This window comes from Sminthopsis crassicaudata, chromosome 5, assembly GCF_048593235.1.
Source record: "Sminthopsis crassicaudata isolate SCR6 chromosome 5, ASM4859323v1, whole genome shotgun sequence".
Lineage (NCBI taxonomy): Eukaryota > Metazoa > Chordata > Mammalia > Dasyuromorphia > Dasyuridae > Sminthopsis > Sminthopsis crassicaudata.
Window position 1 is genome coordinate 47,284,291 of NC_133621.1, and position 12,889 is coordinate 47,297,179.

Consider the following 12,889-nt stretch of genomic DNA (forward strand, 5'->3'; position numbering starts at 1 on the left):
AATGTCCTCATGAAGAACAAGAAGCCTCTAGGCTTCAAGGGAATCAATTAAAGAAAATGGGGAGAACGGGGGCCTAACAGTACCAGGTCTCAAATTATACCACAAAAAATGTAATTATCAAAACAGTTTGGTACTGGGTAAATAACAGAAAGTTGATCAATGTATAGAGATTATGTAATATACATACATGTAATGTACAGAAATAAATGAGGATAATCTGGTGTTTGATTAACCCAGAGATGATCACAGCTATTAAGGGCTCAGTATTCAACAAACTATTAGGAAACCTGAAAATCAGTATGGCACAAACTAGATACAGACCAACAACATCTCACATCATATACCAAGATCAGCTCAGAAGCAAAATAATATTTAGCTATAAAGACTGATTATTATAAGCACTTAGTGGAAAATGGGAAAAATTACCTGTCAGATCTATGGAAAGGGGAAGAGTTCATGACCCATGAGTGAGGGGGTTAAAAAGGATAATTTTAATTATATAAAATTAAAAAAGCTTTTACACAAACAAAAACCTGTGCATTTAAAATTAGAAGAGCAGGAAATTGGGAGGAAAAAAAAGCCTTTGCAACAAGTTTCTCTGGTAAATTTCTTATTTCTAAAATATAGAAAGAAGTGTCAGGTTTACAAGGAAAACAAAGCCATTCCCTAATTGATAAATGGTCAAATATGAGAAGGCAATTTTCAAAGGAAGAAATCTAAGTTATGAATAGCCTAACAATTAGAGAAATTCAAATTAAAACAACTCTGAGGTACTATCTAGGATGACCAGAAGATTGTCTAAGGTAACCAAAAAAAGGAAAATAACATGGTGGGCTTGTGGGGCTGTAGGAATGCATTGATATTAATGCAATATTGTTGGAGCTGTGAATTAGTCCAACTAGATATTCTGGAAAGCAATTTGGAACTATCCCCCAAAAGCTATTAAACTGTGCATTTCCTTTGACCCAGCAGTTTCTCTACTAGGAAAAAAAAAATATCAAAGAGAAAAAGGACCCAAATGTACAAGAATATATATAGCAGCTCTTTTTGTGGTAACAAAAACACTGAGAGGATGACCATCAATTTGGGAATGGCTGAACAAGTTATGATATATGAATGCAATGAAACACTATTGTGCTTTAAGAATTGATGAAAGGGATGGTTTCAGAAAAAACCTGGAGAAAACTTGCAGGAACTGAGGTAAAATCAAGTGAGCAGAATAAGAACAATTTGTATAATAACAACATTGTAATAACAAACAACTTTAAAAGACTCAAGCACTCTGATCAAAGCAATAACCAACAACAGTTCCAAAGGACTGATATGAACTAGGCTATTCACTTCCAGATAGAGAGCTGATAAGACTCAGGGTGAAAACTGAAGCATGTTTTATTTTTTGAGGAGGGGAGAATATGGCTAATGATGGAATTTTTTTTTTTTGTATGACTACACATATTTGTAATGGGCTTTGTTTTTTATTTTTTATTTTTTATTTATTTTTATTTATTTTTTTTTTTGCCGTCTCAATGAGTGGGAAAAGGTGATGGAGGAGGTAGAGAATTCAGAACTGAAAAATTCAATTTAAAAAAGAGATTTTTTAAAAAAAGGAAATGAAAGTGGGGAAGTTCCTCCCCAGTTACCCCAAAGTCAGCATTTTAAAAAAAACAAAAAATGGGGGAGAATGAAAAATGGACTGAATTTTCAAGAAGACATTCTTAGTGATAAGAAACAAAGATTTATCCAAGTGACATTAGGGAGTAAGGCTATGCTGACTATTGTGGGGTAGAGATGAGATTAGAAAAGGGGCTCCCTCAGTGTAGATGTTTTCAGGAGGAAGCAGTAAAATACAGAAAAAATAAGGGAACTGGGGGCAGAGGGCTTGTCAACAATGGGCTCCAGAGGACTAGAAAATTGTTTCTTGGGTAATGAATTAGATTTAAATGAGAGTTAAAATTTGTTTTTTTTTTTCAAGTCATTACCACTTGTATGACTTCAAGCTTCATTTATTTTTCCTCTGGAAAATTTTTTTTAATATAAGTGGTTGGCACTAGTCATATAGTTCAGTGCCAACAACCAGAGCCAGAATAGTTGCCCTGGGGTGGTTAAGGGGTCAGCAGGATAAATTAGTGGGTGTTTGGCTGTTACCTGAGGTCTAAAGGGGAGACCACAGGTTAGGTTCAGTGTGGCATCTGTGATGCTACACCAAAATCCACTGGGGGAGAGGGCACCTTGGTTTCTAGTATTGATATGGTAGGAAAGGGTAGTGTCTGCATAAAGGAGAATGGACCACCCTTCCCAACCTAAATTTAGAAGAATTTAAGGTTGGTTTTAATGCGATGCAGTTCGCTCTGGGTCCACAGTAACTCTTCCCCGTCGTCGGGGTCCTCGTCTGTGGGATGGCGTGTCGCATCAGGAAAATCTTCATTTTCCTGGATTGCAGGTTGGTCCACAACAGGCAACATCGTGAAGCTGTCTAGCATGAGTTCATTGGGATCATTTGTCTCTCCTGGAACGGTGCCCAGGGGATATTTGCTCCAGTCTACATCATCTGTGCAAAGCTGCCAGGGAGAGCCTTCCAATCCAGCCTGCTTTTTAGCTAGATCCTCAGGGCTCTCCTTCAAGGGGGCCTTCTGTGCTGGTTCCTGCTTAACCTCCGGCTCTTCCTTTCTCTTGGTGGAAGGAAGCTCTTCCATTTCAGTCTCTGCCTCTTCCTCATCCTCCGATCTGTAATTCCTCTGCCTGTCAAGCATCATAGACTGCTTCACCTGCCACTGCAGATCTTCCAGAGTGTAGGCAGACCTCCTCAAAGGCGCAGTCCCTTGTCTGTTCCTTGGTCTGGAGTTAGGGTTCCCACCCTGGGTGTAGATGGTACAGAGACACATCAGTTTCTCTTGAGTGTCTAAAGGAAAGGCTGGTTCCATGGTCTTGAGGAGCAGATGGAGGAGGGGGGAAGTGGCCCAGCAGGCACAATCCAGACAGACATCGAGGAGCTGGGACCAATTCAAGGAGAAGTTGTGGCGTGCAATCTTCCAAGTTTTCCGGATGGCACGCTGGCTAGAAGAGAAATGTTCCCCACGGGGGCCATAGACCACTAGCAGTTCACTGATCCAACTGATGAGGTAGGCCGGCCGGATCCCTGTGTCCCCAAATTCTGGAAGCACCGTGAACATCTTTTCCAGAAGAGCTTGGGTGAATGGCTGGGATTCTAAGCCCTTCAAAAGGGGCTGCCAGAAGTGAGAAAAGCACCGAGGCAACACAAGGTTGGTCTGATTCATGGTTTTTCCTGGTTGAATCTGCAAAGCTTCCAGCTGCTCTGCAGTGGGAATGAGGAAACCATCACTTAGCAAGACGTTCATCACAAGTGTCCCATTTTCCTGTGTAAACTTCTTCATTTTTGACACCATCCATTCCACTTCGGTGGACAAAGTTGCCCAAGCTTTGATAACCTTAGGCAGCTGCCTTAGCTCTTTGAGCACCCTAAACTGCTCTTCTTCATAGGAGACTAGCACTTTCCGGACTTTATCGTACTGTTCTTTTTCTTTCCTCTCCTCTTCAGAAAGTATATTCTCCAGATAAGGCGCTATCACCCCCATATCTGCCTCCTGGTAATCCATTCCTGCACCCCAGGCTGCACACAGGTCACTCCCTAACTGACGGCACCAATAGGATCTTCGAAGCCAGTCTAAGACAAAGTCACAACCTCTTCGACAAGTGCTCAACCTAGGAAGCTTCCTGTGTGTGAAGTCATGACGAAGGTTTATGATCCACTCTGGGATCTGCATCTCATGTGCCAGGCGTCTCAAGGGAATATTGATAAGTTTTTGTTTGGACTCAGTTATAAGATTTACAAATCTGACCAATGCCATGCCATAAAGAAAGGTAAGTTCTTGGGTGCCCACAGTGCCACTCTCATCCATCACCTTACATCTCACCAGATCTGCTGTGCAGGACACGGCAAGGGGGAGGTTATTGGCACACCGGCTCTTCCAAGCGGTCACTCGGTCCAGTGCATACTTCTGCAGCTTAGCGTCAGCGCAGAAGAGGTAGACCATTACCTGGTCCCACTCTTCCTTGGTGCGCCAGGGCACCACGATAGCACCCCGAGGCTCTTCTACCTCATTGTCGCTGGACTGGGTCCCAGAGTCTGGCTGGCTCTCGGAGGCCGCCTTTGATCCAGATGCCGCTTGGGAACCAGAGGCCGACTGGGGCCGGGATACCGTCTGAGGCCTGGTCCCCAGTTGGAGTCTTGACACTGGCTGGTACCAGGAAGCTGTCTGGATACGGGATGACGACTGGGTCCCGGATGCTGACTGGGCTCGAGAAGCTGGCTGGGGCCCAGATATAGACTGGAGCCGAGGCACTGACTGGGCCCGAGATAATGTTGGCTGAGTCCCAGATGCTGACTGGGCCCTAGAAGCTGACAGGGCCCTGGACAGTGGCTGGGTCCTCGATGTAGACTGGGCTGTCTGGTCCCTAGAAGCTGACAGGGCCTGGGACACTGGCTGGGTCCTCGATGCTGACTGGGTCTGTGCAGGTGACTGTTTAAGAGACCTGGTAGCTGAACTTTCACGTCCTGGTACAGCCTGGGCCTGTACCTGTACCAGGGGTGCCTGGACCCGCATCTTCTTCCGGCGCCGGTTGCGAGCCTGGGCCCAGAAAAGATCTTCTTTCTTATCCATGCTGGTTCTCGAGCTGACCACCGGCAAACTGGCCACCTGGGAAGGAACTGGATGAGGAATTTCGGCTGCCTCCTGAGGAGCTACCCGACGTGGCCCAACAATGGGCTGGGGAACTGCTGCTGCTCGAGGACTCCCCGCAGCCCGAGGACTCGCTGCCGTCTGAGGACTTCCGGATATCCGAGGACTTGCCAAGGTCTGAGGACTGGCGGCCGCTCGAGGAATTGTTGCCGCCCGAGGACTTCCTGCGGCTCGAGGAGTTCCCGCGGCTCCAGGACTTCCCGCGGTCCCGGGACTTCCCGCATTCCGGGGACTCGCCGCCGCCCGGGGACTTGCGCGAGCACTTGCCGCAGTGCGACCACTGGCCAAGATGCGACCACTGGCCAAGATGCGGCCGCTCGCCAAGATGCAGCCGCTCACCACAGTGCGACCGCTCACCACGCTGCGACGACTTAACACGGTGCGACCACCTATCACGGTGCGAGCGCTTGCGGGGGTGATGCGAGCACTTGCCGAGCTGGTACGAGCGCTTGCCACTGTGGTACGTGCGCTTGCCGCGGTGGTACGTGCGCTTGCCGCGGTGGTACGTGCGCTTGCCGCGGAGGTACGGGCGCTTGCCGCGGAGGTACGGGCGCTTGTTGAGGTGGTACGAGCGCTTGTTGCGGAGGTACGAGCGCTTGCCGCGGTGGTACGAGCGCTTGTTGAGGTGGTACGAGCGCTTGCGGCGGAGGTGTGTTGCGAGCATTTGCCTGGGTAGTGCGAGCACTTGCCCCGGTGGCGCGAGCGGTGGTGCGAGCGCTTGACCCGGCGGTGCGAGCATTTGCGGGGGTGGTGCGAGCGCTTGTGGCGCTGGTGCGAGCGCTTGCCACGGTGGTACCTGCGCTAGCTGCGGTGGTGCGAGCACTTGTCGCGGTGGTGCGAGCGCTCGCCACGATACGACCACTTGCCGCCTCCCGAGGACTTCTCGCTGCCCGCCTAAAGCCGCCTGCCAGATGTGGCAGGGGTCCGCTGGCGGGGCCGACCCCGTGGGGGTCTGCTGGCCGGGCTGTTCACTCTCTGCGTGGGCTGCTGCTGCTGCTGCTGCTGCTGCTGCTGCTGCTGTTGTTGCTGGGGCTGGGGCTGGGGCTGGGGCTGGGGGGCTGCTGCTGCTGCTGCTGCTGTTGCTGCTGCTGGGGTCCGCCCGCCCCCGGGGACCGCCGTCTCCGCCGCCAGCCAGGGCCAGACTCCACTCACGGGGCCGTCCCCCCACTGCCACCGTGGCCGCCGCCGCCGCCACTGCCACTGCAACACCCCGCTGCTGCAGGGGCCGCCCTGGCTCCCCGAGCCCTCCAGCCCCCTCCGCGGCCACCGCAGCCGCCACTGCAGCACACCGCCAGTCGGAACGTCTAGCCGCTGCCGCCAAGGCCGCCGCCGCCGCCGCCAAAACCGCCTCCGCTGCCCCGGAGGCTCCGCAGCCAAGCTGGTCCACCTGACCCGGAGGGCCCCAGCGGCCTCCGTGTCCGCCAACGCCAACACCAGACACCTCTGCCGGAGCCGTACGCCCGCTGCCGTGGCTGCCGCTGGCCGGGTATCCCCGCGATGCCGCCGCTACCGCTCCCTCCACCCAAACCCTGCCGGGCTGCAGGGGGGGCTCGGCCTATCTGGGCTCCGGCCCCAGCACAAGACAGACCCAAGGGGCGGGGCTGCCACACAGGAGGAGGAGGGGGCGGAGAGAGCTGGAAGGCTAAGAGTCTACTGCGACTGCGGCACCACACCCCCCTGCCAAGCCACGGACCTCAACCACCAGCCGCCACCGGGACACCGGGACACCAGCGCTCACTCGGGACTCCGCAACGAGACACACCGCCGCCCACAGCTGCCGCCGCCGCTGCCGCTGCCTCCGCCGCCGCCGCTGCCACCGCTGCCACCAGGAACCGCTCCCACCTCTGCCCAGCACGGGAAACCGAGCCGAAGAGCATCCGATGCGAGCGAGCCTGCAGAGCAAGTAACGCCCAGCCTGCCGGGAACCACACTGCAGAGCCCCAGACAAAGGCCGGAAAGAGGTTCACGCAATTCCGCCAGACCCAACGGGCGCGTCTGGAGGCGGAGAGAGACACACGATTGGTTCTGCTTTTTCTGCAAAGTTTCCTCCCTCCTCCTTTCTCCGCAGCCCCGCCCGTTGGCAAAGCCAAGCCCTGCTCATTCCTCCTGCAGGTGACATCCTTTCTGAAGCTTGAACAACAGCCCCCCTCCCCAGCCTTCCCTTCTTCAGGCTAAATCTGCCCAGATACTGCAGCTAATTCTTATATGACGTCACCCCAAGATCCTTTGCCAACCTAGTGGCACATCAGCATCATCATTAGCGCTATCGTAATTAGCTTTTACAGATTGCTTTAAAGTCAAAGCGCTTTGCAGATGTTGTCTTGTTCTACATTCACAACAATCTTGGGAGGGGTGGGTGCCCTTATTATCCCTATTTAAGGGAAGAAGATAAGGGAAGAAACCGAGATTAAATGACTTGCCCATTCACCGAGCCAGTGTCCGAAGCTGCGTTTGACCCCAGTCTTTCCGAATCCAGGCCGGGAGCTCTCTTCTTGTCCTCCCCCGGCCCTTAAAAGCCCCTTTTAAGGCAGCCCTAGCCCAAGACCGCAGTAGCTCTTTCGACTGCCGCATTGCACGTTTTCTATACACTAAAATCCCCAGATCTTTTCCAAACTGCTACTGGTGCCTCACCCATCTTGTACTTGGGAAATGGATTTTTTAAAATTAGAACTTATAGTTATCTTTATTGAATTCCATCTTATGGATCCAGCCCAGTGGTAAACATATAAACCAGCAGTGAACAGGGTAAGATTCTGTGGTCAACTAAATCCAATTGAAAATATTAAATGTCCACCCCTATCAAGCAACCGTGATGAGTGCTGGGGATATGGAGACAGAAATAAAATGATCCCTTGCCTTTGAAGAGCTTTCATTTTACTGATTAGAAAATAACAGGTTGCTTGAGGAGGGAGAGAATAGTCGCTATTGGGGCAGAGACTGGGAAGGGCTGTAGAGAATTAAGGCTCCTAGTACTGTGGGATTTTAGGGGCAAGAAAGATCAATCAAAGAATTTAGCATAATAGATAAAGCATTAGATTGAAATAGAGGGGCTGGAATTCCAGTCCTGGAACTGACCGACTATGTAACCATGGGCAAATGGCTTACTCTCTTCAGACCCTTGGTTGCCTACTTACAAAATTAAAAAAAAAAAATTAAGATTTCTCTTATTGTAGAATTGACTGCAACATGGATTCTTAACCTTTTTTGTTTGTCATAGAGCCTATTGGCAGTCTGGTGAAATCTGGGAAATCCTTTTTTTCAGAGTAATGTTTTTAAATGCAAAAAAAGAAAATACTTAAGATGATAAAGGAAACCAATTGACAATACAGTTATCAAAATACTAACAATTTACAACCCTTCTCCACCCCCAGATTAAGAACCCCTAAACTAGAGAGCCTCTAGTTTCTCTGCATCCTAAAATTCTAAATTCTACAGGTGGGATGGAGCTTGACCTGGGTCTTGAGATGATTCGGATTTAGATGAGTGAAGGGAAAGTATTTTAGGGAATAGGAAAAAATACATGAACAATGGGACTGGGAAGAAAGAGATACTACCAGCGATATCCCCAGGGAACCTTGTACATAATAGTTTTTAAGCCATAACAGGAAGGAGTCCACAATAGTCTAACATTTCTGGACTCATGCTTCAGGAAAACTGTAGCCGTGAAAATTCCAGGGATCATGCCGGATTTAGTATCAAAGATGATTATTTTTTTAGTAAGTTATCTTGTGCAAGCAGGACTCATCAATTTTCTACCTCTATGGACATTGGCAGGAAGATACCTACCAGCTAGGAAAGTGGAATGTACTACACACAGAAGCTTCCACATTTTTGAAGCTTCCAGAGAAGGAGGAAGGCAGGAAAAAAGACGTATGACTGCAGAATAGAATAGTCCAACCTACTGAACAAAGAAAGATTAGGCTAGGAAAGCCAGCAGTTTCTCCTAACGTCAACAGTAGTTAATGGCAGAGGAACTACTCGGCTCAGAGAATACAACTGGAGATATAAAAATATACCCAACCATTGTTAGCCAAACTCAACTGTGATGTTCAGAAAAGGTAAAATGGAAATAAAAAATCAGAATGGAGTGGAAAGTGAGCAGAAAAATATGATTGTGTGTGGGATAACCATGGAGCCTTTGAATTTACATAGTGCCAAATGAGTAAACATTTAATAAGAAAATATTTTAAATAAAGCAGTAGTAAATGATCAAAATGAGCAAAAACCAGTTTCACTGAAGTATTGACACCTTTCAAACTAGATCTCTTGGCAGGCAGGGGCTGAACTGGTCCAAAAAAGAAATCCTGAAAAATCATGGTGACAGACCAGAAGGAACAAAAGAATGGGTGAAAAATATATTATATGAATAAGAAAAACTTATTCTATGAAGTTTAAAAGGAGAAAAGACCATTGTGAAAAGTGGAGTTGGTATACAATTCACACATGGGAATTGCTTATCTTCAGGAAAAATGCCAAGTGGGAAGAGGTAGCTGGGACATTTCAGGGAACCAACTCTACATTTTATAAAAACATATTGTGTTGTTCATTCATGTCTGACTCTTTATACCCCAATTTGGGATTTTCTTGGCACTGCAGTGATTTGATATATCCTTGTCCAGTTCATATTACAGATGAGGAAACTGAGGCAAATAGGGTTAAGTGACTTGTCCAAGGTCACACAACTAGTACATGTCTGAGGTCAGATTTGAACTCATGAAGATGAGTCATTCATTGTGTCTTCTAGCTGCCCTAAATACAGAAACTTCCATTAAAAAAGTCTTTCTTTGGTGATGGCTGCTTCCATGGCTGATCTGAAATCAATTGATATAGTAGGTGGTTTCCCCCTTCTTATATCTTTTTAAATTCCATCACTGGCACATTTGCTTTCAGATTCCACCTCTTTAAAAGTTCCTGCTGTCTAAAGCAAAACCATGTCACTTTTTTCTTTTGAGATGTTAAATTAGTAATACTACCTTTAATGAAATCATATGGGTTTCTACCTTAGTGCTAGAATCTTTTCCTATGTGTTATTGATTTCTAAATACATTTGCTTCTCTCTATTACATAAATTGTTTCTCTTATAGCTAAGAATGATTAAATCTCTTCATTAGAGAAAATATTCTTTGTGACAGGAAATGTCATCTCAGGAAAGAAATATTGAAGCTTGAACTTTTGTCTTAGGAGTATTCGTCTTACCATTTAAGACTATATTAAACATTCTCTCAGACATAAAGATATTCTGTGGGGTTGTTTTATTTTTTAAATAAATAGCGTCATCTCTATTCACTAGCTGACTGAGAAAATGAGATGTCTAGAGCCTACAGAAGAGAAGGGGGTGGGGGATTATCATTAAGTAAACAGTATAAGCTCTGGGAGTTCTTGCCCTAAGTCAGACTCAAACCAATAAGTCAAATCCCCCAGATCAAAGCTGGCTAGCTACATCTCCCCTTCAGGATCTATAGGGTCCTTTTGATAGGATACTGGAAGTGTCTAACTGTTGGCTCAAGCCTCCATTTTGATGTGTTCTTCCTAACATATCAATTACCAATTATAGTTGATATCTTCTCTATATAATTTATTAATCCAGTTATTATTGTGCCAGTATTGCTTAGCCAATTAGCATCAATTAGATTTTACAAAAGGATATTTTCCTGAGAAATTAGAGCAAGAATAGAAGTACAGACAAATTTATTCCTACCCCCACACCAAGGGCAAACTCTCCCCTATACAATCCCATGGAAAGTGAGTTCAAACTTCAGGTAATTGTTATAAAACATTTGCCCCATTGAGTTACAAATGCTGCAGAGCTAATGGATGGAATTAGTCCTCTATTTGAAGAAACTGGCATCTAAGCTACTAATCTAATTCTTAGCCAGGCTGGATTCTGCCAGTCTCCCTCACTGGACTTGTCTACCATCATTGAAGGTTAAATTCAAAGTCTTCAGACACAAAATAAATATTCAAGCCCCAGAAAAGGTGGATGACTTGAATAACTTAATTATATGCAAAGAGATCAGAAAGAACACCATGGCAGTTCCTAGCCATCCAAATATTGATTATCCTAAGGGAACTTGGAGTTGTTTATAGAGAGAAGAAGCTTTCCAGCAGGGCAGGAAGAATTTGTTGAAAAGGAGAGTCATCTGCCCGGTCAAGTCTAGTAGCCATGGAGCCCGGTGTGAGCCCACTGAGTGACCTAACACTCCTATATACTGAAAATTAAAAGATTCAAGCCCAGCTGAACAGTTGAATGCCTTGAAGAGATGTGTGAGGATACTTTGGAAAGATAAAATATATCAAAATCCTGCAGGTCTGGAGTGATCAGCTTGTCTAAGCCACATTTATGTCCAAGATGTGTGGTTTACCTCCATGTACTCTGGGCTACTGTCCACTCTTTCTCCTCTCCTAGACTTTGAATGTGGGATAATATGCCCCCAATATGGTGAATAAATTGTATTTACCGTTCCTTCTATATGCCATTTGGGTAAATAACTTTGGTAAAAATCAAATCAATTTGCTAATGATTAAGGGAAACATAATTGGTTGGGGCTCATGAGCTAGTATTTGGGAGATATCACCTTCAGGGTTGGCAGTCTGGGAGTAATAACAATTACCAGTCTGGAGGCCCAGTTGACTAGTGGTATTGTGAGTTGGCTGAGATGCAGGGGGGCTTTACACATATGTGACAGGGTCAGTGGCCTTTGCCCTGCATTCTGGTCAGTTAGTGATTCTCTTCAGAGATTGTGCAACTGTCAATTTTTTTTTTTAAATCTCTGATTATTTGTTGTTTTTAAGTCACCATTTTTCAAATCTACTCCTACACCTCCCCAGAAAGAGAGGTAGGATTAGGAACTGTGATTTCATTTGAATAGAGTTATTAATGCATCATCGTGTACTTTCAGTGTTAGAGCTAAGCACAGTGCATGGCACTTAATAGGCACTTAATAAATGTTTATTGATTCATTGATTGGAGAACTACGTAGAGTATTGAGAAGCTAAATGACTTGCTCAGGATTGCACAGCCAGTATGTGGGGGGGGGGAAGGGGTTACCAACTACATATTTTTCTACATGTTGCCTCTCTCTTGTCATAATGAATAAAAAAAGAGGAGGAAGAGAAAGCAGTCCAGAAAAACTGACACATTAATCATCTGACAGCATGCAATATTCCACACCCATAGCCCCCAACATCTAGAAGTAAGATCAAAAAGCATTTATTGGTCACCCATGATGTGCCAAGAGCTGAAGAAATGCAGGGTGTGATATTTTAATTAGAAACCATAAATGAAAGAGTTGACAATCTTCATTGATTCAGGGAATTTCTACAAGAGTATTTCACGTCACCAAAGAAATCACAAGAATGTAAAAATTTGTGTTACTGACAAATTTAGACTGGGATTGGGTGGTAGAAAATGGAAAGTATTGTAATACCGTCATATAATTGTTTCAAAAATACCCAGAACAACAGAGGAGCAAGCACTGTGTGTGTGTGTGTGTGTGTATGTCTCTGTGTGTGTCTGTGTCTATTTATGTGTCTGTGTTTATTTGACTCTCTGTGTGTGTCTATGTCTATTTCTATGAGTCTGTAAGTCTGTGTTTATGTAACTGTGGGTCTATGTGTCTGCATGTTTTTATGTGACTGTGTCTGTGTGTCTGTCCATGTGTATGTTTATGATTGTGTGTGTCTATTTCTATGTGTCTATGTGTCCATGTTCATGTGACTGTTTGTGTGTGTCTATGTCTATTTCCATGTGTCTGTTTATGACTGTTTCTGTGTATGTTTATGTGTCTGTGTGTTTTTATGTGACTGTGTCTGTGTGTTTCTATCTGAACATGTGTGTGTTTGTGATTGTGTGTGTGTCTATTTCTATGTGTCTGTGTGTCCATGTTCATGTGACTGTGTGTCTGTCTGTGTGTCCATGTCTTTTCCATGTGTCTGTGTTTATATGACTGTGTTTCTGTGTGTGGGTCTGGGTCTGTGTGTGTGGGGGGGGTTGGGTTGAGGAGCCTGCTACTGAGATATCCGAGGTTAGAGTGGGAGGGGAGGAGGAGGGCAGAACATCTGGGAGGAAAATCAACCTGGGGCGGCTGGGATTTCTAGCACGGGGCGGCAAAGTCCTGTTTGAGCCCGGGAGC

At 46.2% G+C, this 12,889-nt stretch overlaps 1 pseudogene; it reads right to left on the reverse strand.

The window, feature by feature from the left end:
* Positions 1–2,306: 2,306 nt before the first annotated feature.
* Positions 2,307–3,782, reverse strand: LOC141543850 (ribosomal biogenesis protein LAS1L pseudogene; annotated as a pseudogene).
* Between the last annotated feature and the right edge of the window lie 9,107 nt (positions 3,783–12,889).